This window comes from Camelus dromedarius, chromosome 1, assembly GCF_036321535.1.
Source record: "Camelus dromedarius isolate mCamDro1 chromosome 1, mCamDro1.pat, whole genome shotgun sequence".
Classification (NCBI taxonomy): Eukaryota; Metazoa; Chordata; class Mammalia; order Artiodactyla; family Camelidae; genus Camelus; species Camelus dromedarius.
Window position 1 is genome coordinate 99,684,142 of NC_087436.1, and position 24,175 is coordinate 99,708,316.

A 24,175-nucleotide genomic window follows, 5' to 3' on the forward strand; every position below is an offset into this window, starting at 1 on the left:
CATCATTTCATTTGAATATTCTCAAGTACATTTTCATGCTTGCCCTGGGTAGCCAAATGCCTTCTGAATAAACATAATCCACTTTAGAACCATCACAATTGGTGATTCGCAATTTGGATTTTTATGCTTATGCTTGTATATCACCCGTTAACGATTACAGATCATTGAGATTTATCAATTGTATACATCCTCTTGAATTCACTGGGAAATCTGTTGCCTCATGCTAAGTTTGGGACACAAGCAAGGTCTTTTATTGTCCAAATGAGGGGAGAGATGCTTTTACACATACAAAACAGGAGTTTTAGCCACTGCCCTGTATTTTGACTGTGAAATGTTAGTCTGTTTGCTGTTGATAGAGATTATGGCAGAGAGAGCCAGGGCAGTTACAGTTAGGTCCTGACACCCTGGCATGCAGCCTGGCTGCACATTGCAGGGCTTTAAATCTGCCTGTCAGGAGATGGGACACCAAGGTAACAACTGCCAGTTAAATCAAATTGCTTTGAGTAAATTGGACAAATTTTGTTAGCCTCTTGCCTATTCTGGCCCAGAGCCACATCAGCAAGGGCAATGATGTTAAGTTTGGGATTGAACTTGTGGCTGAACAAAACTAATTCAGTAGATGCTTCCAGCAACTGTGTTAGGCTGATTAAAAGCAGCTCCATGGTCAACTCAAATTGTTTTATATATTGATGTTTTGTTGTCACCAAATGAGTTGTCGTTTCCTGGAGAAGGGGTTAGAGGTTCAAATAGCAGTGCTTCATTTGGGGTGTTGAGCAGAGTGCTAGACACATAAAAATACTCAATTTCTGTGGCTTCAACAGAATTGAATTAAATTGATTCTTTAATTTAAACAAGATTTGTTGATTCAGACTTTCTCTTTAATTATAAAACCCAACTAAATAATATGATATATATATATATTTTTCCCCCTTAATTTACAGTCATTTAGCAATCTGGCATGCCCTTTACCAATTGAGCTGCCAAAATCCTTAAAAATTTAAGCCATGCCAGAAGAATCAACTCCATTAGTATATTCTTACTGTTATGATAAAATTCCTTCTGGCAAGAAGAGAACAGGACTAAAATGTGCTTCTTCTTCTTTATCACTTAAACATCACAGGTTAGAGATGTCAGCTTATTACTCATGATATATGGAACAAAGTTTGACTAATCGGTCAGTTATTAATGAAATTGGTAGATGCAGTGTCAGCTGTTCGTATATTCACTTATTTCTACAGAAATTACCAAGAACTTCTAAATTATATTTATATTTAATTATTTTAAAGCTAGTTACATAGTAAAGGAGCCAAAATTCACTTATCTTTTCCATCAATCCCTACCCTCTTCTTTCAATCAGTCTATGTAGTTAGAAATGAAATCTAAAAAGAGGCCCTAATGATGAGAATGTTATTCATACATACCACTCACACTCATGCATGGAGGCAAAAAAAAAAAATGATGTTTGGAACAAAACCACAACAATAAGTCAAGTTAATTTCCTCAAAAAAATATGGTCTAAAGTGTTCCTCTTCAAGATTTTAGAAAAGACTTCCTTTCCTTGATTACTTTCACATCCATGCTATTAATCTCATGTACATTTTTAACACTTTATTAAATTTTATTATACTTATTAGATTTAAAAGAAAATGAGTCAACCCAATACCCTATACCTAGCATAAAGTTAATGTTGAAAGAAAGAACATGGAAGAGGACCTATCAGTTACGGCATTGGAAATGTCATTCCAGACATGGGGTAAGTATTTACAGAAGCATGTATAACTCAAATAAGTGGTTTTGTGAAATTGGTGGTATCACCAAGTGTATTAGGCTGCATGCTGAGGCTTTTCAAGTGACTAACTCTCTCTCTGTCTCTGCCAATTTAAGAAAAAATAGACCCTTCTTAGAGGCAATTTCTGTATTTAAGGTAAAAATTTCAACCACAAACTTTATGATTTTTTAAATACCATAGAAATGACCAAAATCCAGAAGTAGGACTGTGTAATTAATAGGTTATTTACTAATCCATCTTGACATAAAATCTGGTTTTTGTGAATCAGTTCATATAAATGAAAGGATATGGAAGATGACATCATTGTGGAAAAATTTTAATTGCCAAGTGTAGCCAAAATTTTCTGAAGAATAAAAAATGAGAGTAGAAAATTGCCTTGGCAGATATAAAAAACTTACTACAAAGATTTATTAAGTGACATGGTGCTGGAATAGTAAAAAAAGATAGAACAAGTAGAGAATCCAGAAAAGTTCCCCAAATATATGGCACTTTGATATATGACATAGGTACCATTGCAAATCATTGGAAAAATAAGATCCCTTCAAGAAATGAGGCTAGAAAAAATGATTATCAATGTGCAATAAAGTAAAAACAGACTTCTAAGTCTAAGCACCCACACAAATTAAGTCCAGAAAAATAAAAAATACCAAATCTTTGAGACACTGAAATGAATGGAACTGTCTTTCCAAAGAATAAAAAAAGTATCTTAAGATAAAAAAGATGCAATGATCAATCAAGAAAATTAATAAATTTGATACACTGAAAGAAAAAAAGGCCTTAATAAAATTAAAGTATAAGCTACAAAATTCAAGGAGACATTTGAAAAATGATCTAAACAACAGAAACAGTAGAAGGAATAGATAAAATGCTTATAGAAACAGAAAATTTAGTAGAAAAAAGGTAAAAAAGAGAGGAATCAATTATCACTAATAATCATAGTATGTAGAGATTCCTAAGACATTTGTAATCAGAGAAATTGAATCAAAAACCATAAGTAGATCTAAAAAATACAACAAACTGGTGAATATAACAAAAAAGAAGCAGAGCCAGATATAGAGAACAAAGTAGTGTTATCAGTATAGGGGTGGGAGGTTAAGAGGTACAAACTATTATGTTTAAAATAAGCTACAAGGATATGTTATACAACACAGGGAATACAGCCAATATTGTATAGTAACTGTAAATAGAGTATAACCGTTACAAATTTTGAATCACTATATTGTACACTTGTAACTTACATAATATTGTACATCAACTATCCTTCAATTAAAAAAAAGACAATAAAACCTGAGAATTTTAAGTTAAAAAAAAGACCACAAATGATTGTTTTTTCATTTAATAAATATATTGTTGAATAAATATATTTTTAGTGATGTGTATTGACAGGGAGTGAACTAAAATTTCCAATTACATAAACCCAATTACAGTATTGTGACAAAAATTTAAGATTTTTAACATAGAACAAATCGCTTAATTTGCAGCCAGTTTATAAACACTGATTAGTTTGCATGGCACACAGGCCCCAAATTTACCCTCAGTGATTCCCTGCCTCCTGATGTCCAGATCTTTGTTTAATCCCCTCCATCCTGAGTGGTCAAGATGTCTGTTATTGGCTTTTAGCTGAGAGAATATGGCGAACATGGTGGATGCCATTCCCATGATTAAAGTCTGTTATATGGCAGAGGTAATGGATGTTACTCCATTGATTAGATTATGCTATATGGCAAGCTGAAGAGATTATGGATATGTAGTTAAGATCACAATGCAGTTAATTTTGAATTAATCAAATGCAACGTTATTTAAGGGTGCCTGACTGCACAGGTAAGAGCACTTTAATGAGGGACTAGGCTCTCCTGAGGTCAGACATCCTCCTTGCTGGCCTTGAAGGGGCAGACTACCTTAATTGAAACTGTCAATGGGTAAGGCCATCTGTTGGGTTACTCTGGGTGTCCTCCAGAACAGGAGAGCAGACTTTAACCACAGTCAATAAGAAGTGGGAGCCCTCAGACATACTGCTATAAGGAAATTAACTTGACCATCATTCTTCATGCAATTAGAAGTAGATTCTTCCCCAGATAAGCCACCAGATGAGAACTCAGTCCAACCTTATGGAGTCCCTGATCAGAGGACCTAACTAATCTGTGCTCAGACCCCTGACAGCAACTCTAGCAAATACATTGTTTTAAGGCACTATATATGGGGTTATTTGTTTGAAACATAGAAAAGTAATACAATGTTTAAGTCAGAAGTGAATTGTTTAGGTTTCAGTAGCAAACATCTTGATCCAGAACTCAGAAATCTTCATTTAACCAAATATTTCATCAGCATTCTCTAGATATCAATCCCTGTTCTAGACGATGAGATATATTAGTGAATATGGAGTTTATATTTTGGATAGGTAGACATCTCCATAAAGGAGATAATTAGATGATAAAGATGATAAACATAAAATCAATAATTAGTAATTTATATAATATATTTGAAAATAATAAGTGCCAGTCCCTAGAAAATGTCAAGTAGAAAAAAGATCAGGAGTATGGAAGGGTACAAGCTGCAGTATTAAATACTATAATTGGGATGAGTTCTTTTGAGCATACACTTTAAATGAGTATTAACTAAGTGAAGATGTTGACTAAACCATTGTCTAAGATAATCTGCCATGCAACAAAATTATTTCAAATGTATCACTTGAGATTTATTCTCTCATGCTTTCAATGAATACTGGCGTATCTTTATATTAGTGGCTGGAAAATTAATCTTATATGTAGGAGAGGCACTACTTTCAATGCATTTGAATTTCCAAATGCAAGTTGTGTATGCAGTGTTCATGTGTACATCTCTGCAAGTAGAGAACAGAAGAAAGAGGGAGAATTGGTTGTTGTAAATCTCCCAAAGAGCAGATTTTAATTGTCACACAAAGATGATATTCACTTGGATGACATTTGAAGCCGTGAACTAGAAAGAACTGGTTAAATTCATGTTCATACGTTTGTTTTATATTGTTGTAATTTGCCTTGATAAAAGCTCAAAGGAGAAAACAGAAGGGCAAAGATAGGGTCTTTAGGACATGATAGAATAATGTCAATAATCCTCATGTTATAACAAGTTAAGTAGTGGGGACACAGGGAACAATAGACAGTACAAATGTTTGTGGAAGGATTCTTTTCAGTATTAACTCAGAGTTTTAACTTTGCTTTCAGGTTTGATAGTCAATCTTATTATGAGAATAACCTTATTGTTCCTCTGGCTCCTTTGGGTGCTTTGCTCAAAATCATTTTATTAGAAGGCACAGCCACTCAACATAGTTTTACTGATACTTAATCAGTAAGCCAAAAGACAGGAGTACTTACAGCCTTGGAGGGACTTGTTAGCTGGATGGCCAGCTTCAGTGAGATTTCCTTCTGTTTTGCTTTCAGACCTATACAGATCCTTTCCTTTGTTCTCATCCTGTTTTTATTATGATAGCATATGTCGAATTCTTCTGAGAAAAAATCTGGTAGATAATTTTATACAAGTTGTTTCTATTTTTAAAACTCAGAAGTGGTTACAGTACAAATAATGGCATACACATTTTTATAACTAGGGGCCAGAAGAAGGGGAAGATTAGCTCATTACTTTAAGTTATAAGCAAATTGGTAAGTCAGTCAAGTAAGACCAACTAAGAGGATGTAGGAGTTTAAGGTTTTGTAAGAGGCTGACATCTGGGGAAATGATTCCTGTGTGTGATAGGAGTTCCCTTGTTTTTGAAGGTTTGGCTAGACAGAGAACACCTGCAAAGTAGGAGATCTGAAGATTGTCAGATGTGCAGAGTTCTGAAACTTACATTCAAAGAACATTTGAAATATGATACAGAGAGAACTCAGAACCAGACACAAATGTGTATGAATTAGGGGTGAGTCAGCGTAAGGGCAAAAAAAATTCAAGCTCCTGTGAATATTCAGAGTTTCCAGACCTTGCGTTAATATGAAAATAAAAATGAATTAATCATACCCCTCGGCTTGGAAGACTTAGCCAATAGCAGTGAAAGACATGGGGCCATGGGAAACCTCTGCTTTGTTTATTTGTTTGTTTTTTAATCGTAGCTTTATTGAAATATAATTCACTCACCATACAATTTACTCACTTAAAGTATACAATTCAGTCTATTCAGTTTAGTATATTCACCAAGTTGTGTAATCATCATTAGTAACAATCACTCCCCATTTCCCCCTCGTCCTCCCCAGCCTTAGGCAACCACTGATCTACTTTCTGTCACTTCACTTATCCTTATGTTTTCAAGGTTCATCGATGTTGTAGCATGTATCAAATAATCCTTTCATTTTTATTGCTGAAAAATACTGCATTGTATGGATTGGTACAGTTTGTTTATTCAGTCGTCTGTTGATGAGCATATAGGTTGTTTTTACCTTTTGGCTGTTATGAATTATTATTCATAATAATAATGAATAATGCTAAGAACATTCATGTATAATATGCTGTGTGGACATACATTTTTATTTCTCTTGGGTTCATAGCTCCAAGTGAAATTTCTGGGTCATATGGAAATTCTGTGTTTAAACTTTTGAGGAAATACCAGACTCTTCAAAATTGGGTACGTTATTTTACATTTTCAACAGCAGTCTGTGAGGGTTTCAGTTTCTTTATATCCTCCCCAAAACTTGTTACTGTCTTTCTGATTATAGCTATCCTAGTTGGTGTGAAGTGGTCTCTCATTGTGATTTTGACTTGCATTTCCCTGATTGGTAATGTTGAATATCTTTGTATAATCTCATTTTCATACCTTTTTTGGAGAAATGTCTATTCAGATTTATGCTTATTTTTAAATTGGCTTGTTATTTTATTATTGAGTTTTAAGAGTTTCTTTTTATATGTATATTAGCACATTCCCTTTTTAAAAAAATATTTTTAAGAGTAGTTTAAGTTCATAGCAAAATTGAGAAGGTAAAGATTTTCTCATTTGCCCTTTGCTCCCACATAAGCATAGCCTCTCCCATTATCAACATCCCCCACCAGAGTGGCACAATTGTTACAACTGATGAACCTATGCTGACACATCAGTATCACTCAAAATCTATAGTTTATATTAGGGCTTACTCTTGGTGCTGTACGTTCTATGGGTTTAGACAAATGTATAATGTTTACTTTTGACTTGAGGTAATTACTCTGTGAACCACACATTAAAAAGAAAAAAAATCAAATCAAATCAAGCAATATATTATTTATCACAATGATTCATTTTAGCAAAAGTATTGCTGGACTTAAATAAAATTTTGACATTTAAATTATGCCAATTTATATTAAATTCTAAAATATCTTTCTATATTTTTAAAGATTGAGAGTTATTTAAAAAAACAGTCCCAGTTATTTTCTGAGAAGAGCTAGATTTGCATATGATAAATACGTAAAGGTAATGCCTGATCCTAAAAGCAAGGAATTGTGTACTATTCATATATCATTTTTCCAGAAAAATAATTAGAAAATAATTAAAAACACACAATAAATTCTCTACTCAAGATATTGTATTATGATTAAATTAATACATTTTACTCTTCATTGGTTGAAATAATCCTGTAAGGGTTCTTTCTTAAATAATCACAAGTAATATTTGTCATCTAAATGTGTCTTTACATACATACTGTTTTAATAAAGGTCATTATACTCTCGAGACGTATGTTAACAAGGCTATTTTTGTGATCAGTAATTAGTCAAGTAACATTATATAACAGGTTCCAATATTTTTTAAAAAAATTATTATCAGATGTAAAAATATAAACATTAATTTTCATTAAGACATTTAATTTTTATAATCAAGTATTTCTAAATAGATCAACACTTTTATAATGTGTAATACTACATTTTAGCATCTATTTTATATTAACAATACAATTATTCATATGTTTACAAAGCACTAAAACTGTTTTAGAGATATTTAGTCTGTTTGTTTGTGAAATGAACTATCCAGATGTGGAATTGGAAAAACGAGTCTATGTATTCTATGGATCTTCCTTGGGAAGGTTTTGAGTATCTTCAAATCATAAAAATTATTGCTTGGTTTAGATTATCAATAATTTATTTTAACTTTATATGTAATGACAATAAAGCAAATGATGCTGAACACTTTGGGGTAGTGAGAGCTGGAGAAATATAAAAAGTTGTGTTCCTTAACCATAAATTTCTTGTAATTTAGTGGAGACTGTTAGGACTGCTAGCAAAATATTTAAAGTTCAATAAAATGTAAGAGATGAATACTTGTTCACATAGTGGAAATTTATCCAGTCTGCAAGATCTATGAAAACTTCCATATAAGATGATACCAGAGTTGAGTCTTGAAGAACGTAGGAACGTTCAATAAATGAAGAAGGATTTTCTTAGAGTAGAGAATCAAAACAAGTAATTGCACAGCATAGAATTTCACAGTGAACATGCAAAAAACCTCACAACTGGGAAACATGAAGCAGAGGAATAATCAGTCTGACAAAGTGGGAAAGATAGAGTAGAAGCTGTCAGCATTGAGGAAGGGAAAGGGGTGAGAGTAACAATCCAGAGATATTTCAGAGACGAAAAGTAGGCCAATTTTTTGATGGTTGGAAAGATACAGACTTTAGAAATATTCTGGAACTAGAATTAGAATTGGACATGGAAGGGGAAGGCAGAGAGTCATTGAACGTGTTAGGTGAAAGAACAGTATTTCTGACGACACTGAAGTTTCTAACTTGGTCATATGATTAAAATATTCACCAACAAAGAAAAATTAGGATGATAATGCTAGGAAAATGGAAAGGACATTTTGGGACAGGATGAATATGATTCTTACGATTAGAGACATGATTTGGGACACGTGGTTACAGAACAGTGGTTCCCAGGCAGATGTGCTTCAAGTAGTGATTTGCATCCCAAGACAGTAAGCAAACTTGCCGTTTACTTTGAATGAAGATACTATCTTTAAATTCCAAGGTTATTCACTATATCAACACTCTTAAAAAGATAGCCACAACAAAGAGCATTTAGTGCCTCTGTTTCACAGGACTTTCAGGAACTTCAGAGATCCATGGAGAATTTTAGATTTTATTCTGATACATATTAGCCAAGACGTGTTGCTATGCAGCGTGGGAATGGGAATTATGTTTGGGAATGAGTCTCCTTTGAAGTTCCGTGTAAAATCATGGAAGAAAAGGAACACTTCTTTATAAAAGCAAGAAAACTAATGGTTGAGTTTGAGAAGAAAAGTTTAGATTGTTTCCTCAGGTAAAGAGCTCTATTTCATGGCAGATGGTAATGGGAAGAGAGAATTGGTAGTAGAGGAAGGAAATTATGATAGTCAACCTTAGGCTTGAGACCAATTACTAAAGCCAGGATTATAGCAGCTCTCTGTACTTTATTTTAATTGATTTCCCCACTTCATTTCTTCTACCTATGACTAATTTTGCAGTATTAATTCCAGGTAGATATTTGAGTTAATTGACATTAATGATATGGTAGCTGATAGGAGTTTGTTTTTCTTGGATTAGCAATGAGCATGTCTTTACAAAGGGAAAGAATGCGTTCTGAATGGTCAAAAGGAGTGTACTGAGCTTGTTATTCTTAATTTGCTTCTTCATTGCTCATTCCCTGTTCTCCTTTATCCTGTTCTATACCCCAGGGGCTGATCTCACAGCGTCATCACCTGGGCTCCCTTTCTAGTAGGCTTCCAGCTGGATTCAGGGCTTGTACACTTTTAACATTTAAAACTGAGCATCATCTTTCCTTTTCAGTGCAACAGAAAGAAAAATTAAGATATCAAAAAACAGTATCCAGGATGAAGTACTTTTAGTTATAATATTTATTATGATTCATTTCTATAATTATTTATTTTATAAGATTTTTCCTTCATTTCCATTTTATTAGGAACACATGTAAATATTATTAGGACAAGAGATTGATATTTTCCCCACTTTTCAGATAAAATAAAGTGAGATAGCTTTAGAGACATCACACCAAAATCTGAGTCAATAATATGACAGTACAAACTATCAAAAATCAGTCAGAGTAAAGAGGAATGATTGAGAAGTCATAGTATTTTACTGTATAGTTGGACCATCCATTAATATGGAAATGTGTTTCTTTCCCTAAAGGCAATTGCAGTCTAATTAGGAATACAGGAGAACTCAGTAATCAACACAAATGTGTGCAGGTAAAAACAAGTTATGACAGGGTTAGTTGACGGGGATCCAGGGATTATGCTGCCAGACTGAAGGAGGAGCAGAGAATGTCAAGAAGAAGAATGAATAGAATACTTCGGAATATGTTTTCATGATTGATCAGGTGCATATATTTAAGCATCATTCCCAGGCATTCTGTAAACCCCCAAATCCTGTAAAAGCAGCAATGATGAGAGACATGGTTCAAGTGTAGACACTGCAGGTATTTATTTAAAGTGTATTTCCTTCCTAAACTTCCATGTTCTAGGATAAAATAATAACAGAAAAACACAAGGATGAAAGATCAGTGGAGTTTTCAGCAAAATGGATCTTTCACATTTTAATGAGCTATCCACATCCCTTCAGTCTGGCGACCGTCTACTACCTGTACCCTCATTCTTCCCATATCAAGACAATGTCTGCTCTCCAGTAAACTTCCAATCTGAAATTCTCATTACAATTAACCTGTGTCTGTTGGATAAAAAAATATATAACTTTGCTTTCAGAAATTGCTTCATCTTGGGTCAGTATAGTCTGAAATATACAGCTTAATTTTTTATAAGCCTTTAATTTTTCCTTCTTCTCCTAAAAAACTCTATCTCACATCTCATGCTCCTCATAAATTGGATACATTAACTCTGTGGAGTTATAACCATAAATGTTATTTCCAAATCCACAAATAATCATTATTCAATGTCTTTATACCATAATTAGCAATAACATATATTTAATTTTCTTTCTAGTGTAAACCAAATAAATATTTTATTATTATTATCATTATTACAATTACACATGTCATTATGTGGCAGAGGTTGTTAGCTGCTAATGATGTCCTCTTCCTGGTCACAAAGTCAGTCTATATTTTCCAGCCTCCCTTGCGATGTTACAGTCAATGGGATGGGAGAAGTCACGTCTACCACTGCTTGGAATGTATCCTAAAAGCTTCCCCTGTGTGCTCTTCCATCCTTTGTTTACCATTCTCATGGACTGAGATGGAGATGAACTCTGGGGCAGTCTTGGAAGCCATGTATCGAAGGTGATCAGTCAGCCTAAATCCCAGGGGCTGCATGGAGTAAAACTCCTTCTCCCCTCATCTTACCTTCTACGAACACACATATTCTGGAGCCTGTTTTGTTACAGACAGTATCATTGTTCTCACAATCTTTACTTAATACTAAACACACAGACATACTTTCACATGCAACTTCTATATTACGATACATCTCATTTTACATAAAATACTAGCATGAGTTCTAACTGACATGGACCTCAGTTTGATCTCAATGGATCTTGTATTCCATGCACATATCATTGAACCTTATTTTTCACTTCAGACCTTGCTAATTCACCACATTTCAAATCTCTTTCCTCAGATTGAATTTTACTCATTCATTTCTTTAAAAAAAAAATTGTGTTAGAGCAACATTGCCTTCCAGAATTATTAGGATGTGCCAGGCACACCCTCTTCCCTGTCCCAAATCCAGGACTTGCTACTCCCCAGGAGGCCCTGGGCTTCATTCATGAGGAATAGTATAAAGACCTGAATTATGGGCACAGGGGTAAATAGTCAAAGAGAAGGTCTTAAGGCTGTATCATTCCACATGCTACTGGTTAAACGTCTGACACTCAGAGAACATGTTACCATAAGGCAAATTTTACTGATTCAGATTTATCCATTTCAAGCAGGACTATTTCAGGGCCATTTTTTAGAAGATACTGGTGTTCCAGGGACAGGAAGAATCCTTTTTTTCTTTTTTCTTTTTTAAACTAATCTCAGTTTCATTAAGACTTTCCCATTATATATCAGTCTTTTGTTTAAAGAAAAACAAGCACTGGCATTTATGAATGTTTTGATTTGGAAAACAACTGTCAGATATGAAAAACTTTTCTGTTACATTCATGCACTGAGACCTATAAAAGTGAACAATGATTTAAGCAGTCTGGATATGAACTTAGGTAGTCAGACACCAAATCCAATCTTGTTTCTAATCTGTGTTATTTCTTAAATTGTCAAATTCATATCAGAAAGATGTTCTGCATTTGTAGAGGTATGCCTCATCTTCATCAACAGTTTTACCCTTGTAATATCTGCAAGACATGTGCACTTTTTATGTCACTGCAGCTTAAAGTGCTTGACTTTCACCAATAATCCATCCAGTTGTCTCCTGGAGCTTTCAGTCACATGTCCAGCCTCTCTTGCAGTTAGGTGTGATCACACACCAGATTCTGCCACTGGAATCTGAGGACAGTGGTGTGCTTTTTCCTGGAGAAGGTATTTAAGAAGCAGATGCCACTCCTTCGCACATTATTTTCCCTTCTATAGTCTGGATACTGATAATAACAAAGCTCTAAAGGATGATTTTTATTCAGGATGAAAATATCTGTTGTCCATGCATTACCACATAGAGGAGAACCACTTGCGGGCAAAGATGGTCTGTTTAGGACCATCATATGAGTGACACAGTATCTAAGACATTAGGCAATTTTGAACATAGTTGCTACCATTTTACTGCCATATGGAACATTCTAATGCACTGCTTACTGTTTTCTACTTTATGCTACCAGTTTTCTAAAGTCTAAGATTATCCTCCCCCCACTTTATACAACTTTTATCGTCTACCTCTTTGATGATCTCTCTCTTTACTTTTCCTTTATTGTCCTAGCTTCCAGCCTCACTTCTCTTTCATATGACATACCACATGCCATCACATACAACATACTATTTCCATTACTATTTCTTGAATAACAAGAAAAATCGATCATCTTTAACAATCACACAAGCACTATTTCAGTTAACTATAAAACATGCAAAAAGCAATCCAGAATGCAATTATATCCAAATACTTTGTTAATGTGACCACAGTGTCAACTGTTAGGTCAGAAATTAGAGTACAAATCTGTGTCCCAGTGAACAACTTTCATATGACAGATACCACAGTGCATGCTCCATTTCTTCAGCAGTGTGATGATCCACAGCCTCAAAAATTCCAGCTCTAGAATATTTATTCAACCATAAATTTACCTACACCAATTTCACATTAGGATCACAACCCATGTGGTCACAATATTGCCCAAATAGATTAAAACCAATTTAAATGATTTGCTATATAACTTTTCATAGCTAAATCCACAAGCAAAATTGTAAAGCTCAATTGCTTTTGAGTGCAAAAGTCCAAATTTCTCTTATGTGATATATTTTATATCTTCGTTTTTGCATTCCATGGTGACTGCACTCCAAGTCAACATAGAAAAAGTCAACATAGAAAATACTTTAGCAATCCAAATGTAATTCCTTTGTGTGGATGTTGCATTATTCTTCATCTGTGGCAGTTCATAATAATACACTAAACTATAGATAAGTTTATTGATCCCCACATAATGAATTAAGGGCAAAGATAAAGACTTTTTTCAAAATTATTGAAGTTTACATTAGCTTTCTGCCACAATTTCGGTTAATTTATTCTAAGTTGCACTGAGCTATTAATCTCTTATAATTTGCCAATGCTATGAACAGCATTTCTTTCTTTTTTCTTTCTTTCTTTCTGAGCCACAATTTGCCAAGCTCTTATAATTTCATTCTGAGTCACAATTTACTGGGTCATTCAAGTACAAAATTAATCTAGAAGCCCTATATTGATACAGTGAAAGATTAGACATAGGCACTTTTTTTTCCGTCTTCAAGTTAGTTCTTCAGCACCTGTGAATTCAAACTCATATACCAATAATTAAATTATGCTTTATTCATAAGATGCATATTTCTCTTTGCCTAAGCAAGTTGTATTAAGGTATCTTTTACATGGCTATAAGCACAGGAAACTATTTCCTTGAATAAGTAGTATGATTGTTAGATAATTTAGCAGATGTTGCTTGTTCTCCAGGAATTTTAAGAAGTCACTCCCCCCATATCGTTTTATAGTTTTCATTCTCTTCCTAGCCTTGAATTCTTCAGTTATATGTTTGTTTTTAAGTACATTTCTCTCTCACTGAAGCCAGAGCTCCTTCCTTTAATTATCTACCACCCAGTCTGCTTACCCAACACTCCCCCAACCTCACCTTTTTTCTTCTGATCTTCTAGTAACGTCCAGTATCCTGGATACTGGATCCCACTTCCCAAAGCACATCACAGTCTGAGGAGGACTTTAAAGGATCTCTTTAATTTCCTTTACTTATATGTAATGTCAAAGTCTCCTACCACACCACCTGCACCCACACACATGCAAAACAAGCTTGCATTTACCCTTAGCACTCAAAATCAGCCTTTTCAAGTCTGCACATTTTGACTTCTTGACTAGAGCATGTGAATCCTGTGTGTTATATTTTATCCCTAACTGACCATGACATAAAAGAATGTGGATGAATATATTCAGTAAGGTCATCTTAGTTTTTACTGGCCACTAGAATTCTTCAGTTCCTATATTCATAATTTATACTGTGGATGGGTATGGTGGGGGCACAGAAGGACCCCACAGGTATCTGACAAGATTGCTTTGCTAGCCTGGGTTTATAGTATTCTTAGATTCCCCACTATGCTAGTCCATGAAATGATGTATTCCTTAAAACTGCGACAAAGTCTGTATTAGAGTTTAATCAAATTTTGTAAGAATATTATAAACAATGTGAATTTCCTTTGTGAAGTACTTTTTTCCTGTTAAAACCTTCTTGTTTCATGCCAAGTAGCTATGGATAGATTGAACAGGCATTTCATAGTTCCTTAAACAGTCAGTTACATCGCAATATGCAATCTGTTTCAAGATAAATGCTAGCAGTATGGATGGTTTTTCCTAATACCCTAAGGCAAGAATGTTATTTAACCACACATGCTCAATGTACATATATCTTTGTGCTTTCAAATAGTGACCCCTGCCTTTGTCAAGTTTGTGTTACTCTTATATTATTCTTTAAAATGTATTTTTACTAGCAAATATTTTTGAAATTACTGTGAACTAAATAATAAAAAGTTTTAGAGGATCTACATGCACATATTTTGCATATATAACATCTAATTCTCATATAGTTCTGAAAGGTAGGTGTTATTATGCATATTTTCTAGTTAAACTGAGTCTCTGAGTTGAAATATTTAACTCATAATAACATGACTAATGAAAAGTAGAAATAGGGTTGCAAACCATATTTGTCTGACTCCAAAGTTTACTTCCACTCCTCAACAATTTAACTCTTATTTGCAAAAAGAAAAACATATAATCACATTTAAGCCTGTATATTATTTTGTCCCCCTGTTATTAATGTACTCAATGATTCATTCAGAGCTAAGTATCAACTGGTATTTTTTAAGCCACCATGCTGATGTACTCTGAAATGTTTCAAAATGAGTTTGCCCTACAACTGAACACTTTATCCCTGTATCATTTTTTCTCCAAGTACAAGGTTATACTGACATTTACTATCCATTTTACAAGAAAAGGATTTAAAGAGGCTATTTGCATATTTTCTGATTTACCTGAGAGTTAGAAGTTCCCTACTGTTAGTCACTTGAAATGACACTTTTTTTCTTCATAATACTTTCTGGTATACACTTCCTGCCATTTCATTAAGGGTGAATCACCTTCTCATTACACATTTCAGGGGATAAAATGAAGATCTGTAAGATGGGGCATATGCAGGTGAAGATTCAGGCAAAGGCAATGAATGTTGTGCTCTAAAGAAAGTCATTCTTGCCACTACTGATGTAATTGAGAATTTTAAATTGAAATAAATATCTTATTTCCTATACATCACCAAAATTATAATAACATTCTCTGAAAATAATTAAGAATATGTAAGTATTATGAAAGTTCATTTATTAAATGCTAAATAATTTAAATGTTACTTAATTTTTACTTAATGTTAACTGATGCTATTATAGAGAGACAAGAACATGACTTCATCAGTGATTTACCATGATTATTATCAACTTCTCTGCAATTATCATTAACAAATAACCTCTTATGGTTTAACCAGATATAATGTACAATACACTCAACAATTGTGCTATCTCATATTTTAAGCTTACATCCATAAACAGTTAAATTCATATTAAATACCAAATTAAAAAAATCCAATTCTTATCCCTATTAAATCAAGAAAATATCCATGAAGATATTATATTTTTAATTAACTTTAAAGAGAAATATTTGTTAAAATTTCTGGATTAAAAAAACAATGAAAATCTAACACCAATATAATAATACATTCATCACTCTAATAAGTTGTTTAATAAACTAAACCCTATTAAGTCACAGAGGTTTTTGTAGGTGACTGAAATAAGTAAATGCATTTTAGAAAAAATAACCAATGAGAATGTAGAAAGGACTAGGTTATGGAAATAAAAGTACTAGAGAGATACACTTATTTGCCAAAGCAATTTTGAGAAAGAACAAACCTGGAAGTATCACACTCCCTGAATTCAAACTATACTACAAAGCTATGGTAATCAAAACAGTATGATCCTGGCCAAAAAACAGAACAGAGAGACCATTGTATAAAAATATTGAAACACTATGTTGTATACCTGAAACTAATGTATTATAAGTAAACTATACTTCAATTAAAAAATAGAGAAAAAAAAGAACTTAATAGATAAATTGTATGATTAAACTAACACAAATCAATATAAGAATACATAGCCACTTAGGGATAAGACCACAGAATTAAAATGAGAGTATTTGGGAATAGTAATATTAGATAGGGACTGCAAAGTAGAAAAATTGAAGGAGTGGAAGACCTATGATGCCCAAGTCAAAAGAGTTTTAAGACTAAGAGACTGGCCTAATTGATTAATTGTTTAAAAGGTAATGTCAGATGAGAGTGTGTATTAAATTTGCAATTATGATGTGATTCTCAATATTTTATAGCTAAGTATAACGATAAGTGTAAGCCATATTTCACAGGGGTAGTGAATACATGAAAGAAAGAGAAAGAAAGAAAGAAAGAGAGAAAGAAAGAAAGAAAAAAAGAAAGAGGGAGGAAGGAAGGAAGGAGAAAACCCTATATAGTATAAATACTGCTATTTCAAGAAGTCTAATACTGAAGAGAAAGAAAAAAAAAGATATAGTAGCTACTGCTAAAGGACAATCAAGAGTAGATTTTTTTTTCTTTCTTTTTAATAGGTGAAACAAGCATGTGTTTAGATTGAAAGGAAATAAATAAAAAATGGAAAGTAGCTCTGGGAAAGGTAAGAGAAAAGATATATCTGAAGGAGGAGGTTCTGGAGAAGGTGAGAGGGAATGGAGTCAGAAAGAAAGTGAAATTGTGGTGGGAACACTCTTAAAATATCTGTGGATAGTGATCAGGACGTGGGTGAAGCAGGTAAATATGGTCAGATTTGTTTAGGAAATAACTTTAATTGAACAAACATAACTCTTTGGCACCATGTAGGGGGAGTTGAAAGGAGATGATTTCTAGAAATACGGTAGCTCTGGTAGAAGGTTATTACTCATTGTCTCTGCCACCTCTGAAAGAGCTGACTGTAACTCACCTTAATAAGAAATACGTATTTGTACTTATTCTGAGAAATATTTTTACTTATTTTTAATTTTTGGAGGTTGTGATAAAGTTTATATGTTTTACCTGAGACATTGAGTTTGTAAACAATAGGAATCTTTATATCAATCATGTATAGGAGGCCAGACAAGTCATTTATCACAGAAGATTTCTCCAAATCATTATTTAAAGATAAATGTTTCACCAAAGTTACTTGAATAGATCTCTGAAACCCTGTATTCTACACCTCCTTTTCAATACATCATCCATTATTTTTTCTTCAAGTAAGTTCTAGTATTTGAGCTTTTCTCTAAAGAATGATAATTTTTATAGAGATACCTACACCTAACTTATTATTCCTTTCATTTTTGCTTTATAATACATTGAATTCACATTTTGCATTTCTCAAAAATATCTATATCTTTTTTTAAAATGTAAGGTATTTTGATATACCTTTCAATAACATTAAAGACAAAACAATTTATGAAGAATATACCTCTAGAGCATAGGTCAAATTCCAGTCAAGACTTTGTATTGGGACATACAATTGGTACTTGAGTTTATATTGAATATAAAAATTTAAATAGAAATTTATTGTTTAAATGAAAAATTAGTTCATTTATTTTTTTCCCAATTGGATCCTCACTACAGATACTAGAAATAAGAATTTGATTTCATAGGTTTTCATAGTTGGTAGCAGTAGCTGAGTCCTAGGATCAGACTTAAACCCCTTACTTTTTTCCAAAGTTATTGTTATAAAGCAAATGTTGCTCATAATTTCTATTAATTATTAGAGTACCATTGAATAAACAAGGTTTACACTCAGAAACATTATTTTAAAATATGTTAAAACATGTCCTTAGGTGTAAAGAAATACATTTTCAAACTGTTATTTGACAATATAGAAAAGAAGTTGAAAAATATGAGCTGAGTTTTGAGTTGGTAGGGAAAGTCTTCACTGAGTGTTCCAAACTGAGCTGAGATCAGAAAAAATTAGAATTTGATTAGGTGGAAATTCAGAGTTGGAAAAAGAAGGCAAGTAATAAGAAAAAGCCTGTAAACACAGAAGCAGGGAGAGTGTAAGGTGGCCTAATCCATGTATGTGTGTTATTCACACAGATAACATTTGAGGGTGATGCTTAGCTATGCAAAACATCTGACTGATAAGAATCTATAATACTACCCCTTCCTTCTTGTTCCCAATGTGACTTACACTTGCCTCTATTTCTAAGGTCACCTCTAATTGAGATCCTTCCAGCTAAAGTTTAACTACTTTCAATAAAAGAGAACTAACAAGAGTACTTCCCAGAGAGAATCAGACTGCTTGTAGAGGTAGTACTTCAACAAATAATTTCCCATTATACACAGTACAAATTTGCAAAGATATAACTGGTAAATATTTTTTTCTTGAAATATCTGAGAATTTGTGCATTTAAAAATTTTCAAGATGTATTTTTTTTTCTCTAATAGCATTGAATCTTTGTGGAATAAAACAGGATATGCATACATGATATACACACATAAATAAAAACACTTAAGAAATTTGGTCAGATGGAAGAGAATTTTGCCATTAGAATTATTAATTTCACAAGACCCACTTACACTGATGATTGAATTCTGTTATTTAAACTTGATCACTCAGGTGGCCTGGGACATCTTACTGCTGTGTTTATAATTAGCATAGTAAATGTTAATTAGGAAAAAATTGTGAATGTGGAGGGCATGTATATATGTGTGCATGGATTATCTATCTGTCTGTCTGTCTGTCTACCTATCTATCTATCTATCTATCTATCTATCTATCTATCTATCTATCTATCTATCTATCTATCTTTCTATCCATCTTCTATCAGTAAAAGAGAGATTAGAGTGAATTAAGTTAGTGCTGCTCCCTCTCTCCACCCTCCCAATCCTCATTTCTTTATCTGAGGGCTTGGTAACTCATCAAATTGGATTTCAAGTGTACCTTCTCCCCCTGGAAGAAATAATCATAGCTTATATCCAGTTCTCAAAAGGATCTTCCAACAAGGCTAAAAACTACTGTTGTTACTGTTTCAGAATTACTAAAGGCATAAAAATCAGTTACGTTAACTAGGAGAAAATATGTCATTTTTGTTTCTGATGACCCAACTAAAATGATGATTAGAAAATATGTTATCTATTCACATATAAGAGAAACGGATACAGCAAAATTATTCCTAAATTTTAAATTAATTACTTTCCTGAATTAATAAAACTTAACAGAATAAACAGCATTTTTATTTCTTAACCAAAACTGAAAGGGAGGGGGTTGGGGGAGGCAGTGAGGAGAAAGAAAAGAAGTAAACTTTCTTTTTTAATGGCAGAATAGTTCCAAACTCCTGTTAGATGTTATCTTCGTAATTGTTCTTTGGAGCTGAAACATAAAGGACAACATTTTCCAGCCATTTACAGAAATTCAGCTGCCCTGGGTATATTATTTGGAGTCAGCTTTAAAAGAGGTAATTTCCATCAGGTTTGATTCCTACTAGAAGGTCTCTCTCTATTCTCAAATCAGATTGACTCTCCCCTTAGAAAGCAAAGCTTTTAACCTTGCAGATCTCATCCAGGAGCCAAAGATCAACCACTACCAATAAAAGAGGATTCACAGGAGTACTCCTCCATAGAGATCCAGGTTGCTTCAAGAGTAGTACTTCAAACAAGTAATCTACTTTTATAAACAGTATAAATAAAACAGAAATAGGAAGAAGTTCACAGACTTAACAGCATTTCGCTTTTTTACGGCACTCTGGATATTTTATTTTATTTTATGCAGGAGGTCTGCAAGCTGTTACAGTTGCTTAAATATGGGAAGTCTCCGAGCTGTTCAGGTGCAATTCAGATAAGTCAAGTGTTACTCCCCATTGGAGGCTTTATTTAAGACATAGCCTCAAGGTGGTACTTTACTGTCTAACTTGAAGTTGGTAGCTCTTTATGGGACATCTACTTTAAAAGATTAGAATACTAATGATTTCTTAATAAATATCATAAGTTAATATTGACCAAAAGCTTTGTGTATTTTACCTACATCAGAACTTACCAAGTGGATTTCAACAATGTATTGAATGACTTCAGTGAGCCCTTGATATGCTAATGTGTATGAAAATCTTCAAGTGGTATAGCACATGGGTCTCCTAAATTCATTCAGGACAAACACATTTTTTGTAGAGCATCTCTCAGGACATACATTAATGTAGTAAAACTTTTGGAAACACTGACGTCCATTACATTATTTGAGAATTCATACAACACAAAGTTCGAGTAAAAATGATGAAAGAGGCAAAGAAAAGTCTACTCACTTACCCGTCTCTGGCATGTTGTTGATGGTAGAACTCTGACTAGAATTAGAATCCGAGTTGAACACCCCTCTCATAATATTTTGCCTTTAGGAAATTATTACAGCTCCCAATGATACTCTCTGGAGTGGAAGATATAACTAAAATTTCCAGTCATTACCAAATCACCCCAACAGAAATGATCATTGATTTTTATCTATTCTTTTTAATTCCAGAGCCTCATGTTATGTAAAACTGTAATGCCTAATTACTCTTTTATGCCAGTAAAGCCACATGATATTAAACATTTAAATCCCAACTGAAAAATTCAGTAAAATAAACAGCTATTTCCAGAAACATGTATTTTTACCCAAGTAATAAGAATTTCTGATAGATTAACTGAGTTTTACAGTATTCCTCTGAATAATCAGGATCTTTGTCACTACATAGACATCTTTTAAAATTGCATTAAATTTCAATTTAACTAGTTCTTCGATTCAGCACTAATTAGTTAAATATCTGCTACTTGATAATGGGACAGATCCTGTCCACAGAGAGCTTTCACAGGACTGGGTCCAGTTTACCTGTCTGCTATTTTCTAGCCATCCAACATAAAACCAATATTCAAAATGTGTCCTTTAAATCAATATTTTAAGATCAAATTGAATCTCAAATGAATCGAGTGCTTTTTAAACTGTTTACTTCTATGATGAATTCCATTGGAAACAACCAACCAGAAAAAAATTTTGCATTTTCACTATGCAATTCAATGAGAACGCAAAAAGCTATATGTTTAGATTGGAAATCAACATGTGTCTCATGAAAGAAGTGGCTAATTGGTTTGATTAAATGAATTATCTTGCACATTATATTTGCATATAAGCCACACATCTGTCAACTACCAGTGAGGATAGAGAGGATCTTGGTGAACTGAAGAAAAAATGGTGATAGATAAATGACCTAGATAGACAAGCTCACTTCTGCACATTACTTCACATTCAAACTGACTTCAACAAAATTCCTTGAGGAAAGATTTAAATTAGTTCTTTGTGACCTAACATATGATTAAAACTTTGTCATAATTTGATAAGCCTGAAATTATCTCTGCAGAAACATTAACTGAAAATATCACCACACTTGGATAGTTACTCTGTTTTAACATCAAGAAAATAGCTATGGCATTTAAACATTTCAGCTCACAACACCAAATTTGTATTGACATACCTATAATTTTATGATGAATCTAGATACAGTATACAGTTTCGTCATCCTTAATAAATCATTTCTTTTTGCTTGTTTAAAAATGATAGGTAGTTATATTTTACAAAGAAACTGATGCCAGGTGCTAAAAACAGGTGTGATGCAACCTAAGAGATACATAGAGGCAAAATACCTATCTTCAACAAGATTTTTTTTTTAAAGTGTAAATGCTGTCATTTTATCTAAAACCATCAACTCCACAATTAAGGTACCTTTAACATATTATATGCTCCTAAAATGATATTTAATGTATAATAGTTCATTATATTTACATATATATTATCCACTATATATGTATTACTATATTATGTGTCAGTATAATATACTTTAGGTAATAATTATATTTTGGGTGTTCAGAATACATTCTATTTTTAAGGAGATGAAGCTGCATGTTCAAACTCTGTCAGTAAAATTAAAATCAAAGTCCCACTGATTTCTGCTTGATCTGGTCCAAAGAAATAGTCATCTGCATAATTTCAGTGAGAATCTTTTCTTGATCTCCGAGAAATAATTCACCCAGATAATTTCACATGTCACAACCTGACAACTTAGTGAAGACACAGATTTTTACAAAAACGTTTTTAAAGCTGCTTTAAAATTGCTTCTGATTTTCTTAAATTACTATATCCTACTGTAATGAAGCTGTGATAAGAGCTGTGATAATTTCCTATCTTTCAGAACTATACACACAATGGAAGAAAGTGGAAGTAAATCTCCAGCAAGAATGCTGTGAGAGAGTTAATGCTTTACTTTAAGTTTGCTGAAAATACCACTTATTCTATCTTGGAAGTTCAATATGGTGACATGAATTAAACTGAGGCTCAAAATGCCTATGAAATTTTCTTTCTTTTTTTTTTTTTTTAGTTCATGACAAAACATATTCTCTCATGAATTCACTTTAATTTGGAACAATTTTATTTTTGAAAAATTTACAATATGTATTTAACTTTTTGCCTACTGTATGTCACATGTAATAGTTGCTCTGTATAAAACTAACAGCTTTCTTAACAATATTGTGTAATGAGATTGATCTCAGATGCCCTGAAGCCAACATCTTTGGATTCTTTATTCATCAACATCTATTCGGTTTAGCCAGGAGAAGAGTATACGCTGAACTGTAGGAGAAACCTCTTATAAATAAGAATACCACGTATAACATGTCTTTATGAAATGGAAACTTAAATCTAAGTTATCTTCTGTTTTTGAAGGGAAATTAATGTTCATTAATATTCAAGGAAAAGAATTATTTTCTCCTAAAACATATAGACATAGATAAATATTTAGGCTTGTATTTAAGGATTCTTATATAATCAAATCTTGAGTTTCTGCAATTGTTGAGGAAATTATTCACATGGAGAGGCCTAAAACAGGCTTATTTTCCAAAACAGTGTAAGTAGCAATAAACTGTTGACAAAGTCAAATAAAGTTGTCATCAGGGGATGACATTCTAATAGTTAACTTGGGGCCAAGTAGTGTGTACCTTCTCACTGTCACTCTTAATGCCAGGCAAACTGTATTGTTTCAGTTTCATGAATGATACAAATAATCATTTTGGAGAATGGACTCTATGTAAATACTGTGTATAATTTGTAGAGTTAGAAATATAACATAGCTATAAGTTATGTTAGTATGAAATAAATCTTTCTACTAAGATTTTTTACAGTCTGTGATCTTAATCAAACTCATCTATTTAGGACACATGCTGAGGGGTCAATAAAATCTTTGGTGAAGGTTATATTCTTTAAGATAAGTTCTGCCCAGGATCTCTTAAGTTCAGGAGATTCATTCATGTATTACTTTAAATTACTTTAGTAGATTTAGTTAAATTTATTGAGCAGCCTCTAGGTACAGGCTCCTAGGTTCCAAGGAACAGGATGTGACCTTCTAAGCTACTCCAGTGTCCTAAGTTTCCCTAATGTGCTCCTGACACCATCTCAGTCTCTCAGTATGATTTCCCCCCAAGCAGGGCAGTTTGGGTTGATTTAGGCCTACAATAAAATGTTTTCATCAATTTTGAGGGACTCACCAGCTGTCATTAATGTTTACTTAAACGTTTACCAGTTCTCAGTGCACTTTTGGGGTGGCAGAAAGAGAATATGTCAGCAAAGGAAGTTTGAGAATTTATGATACAACAAAACAGAGGAAGTATGTTTACTATACGTCATGCATGTAATCAT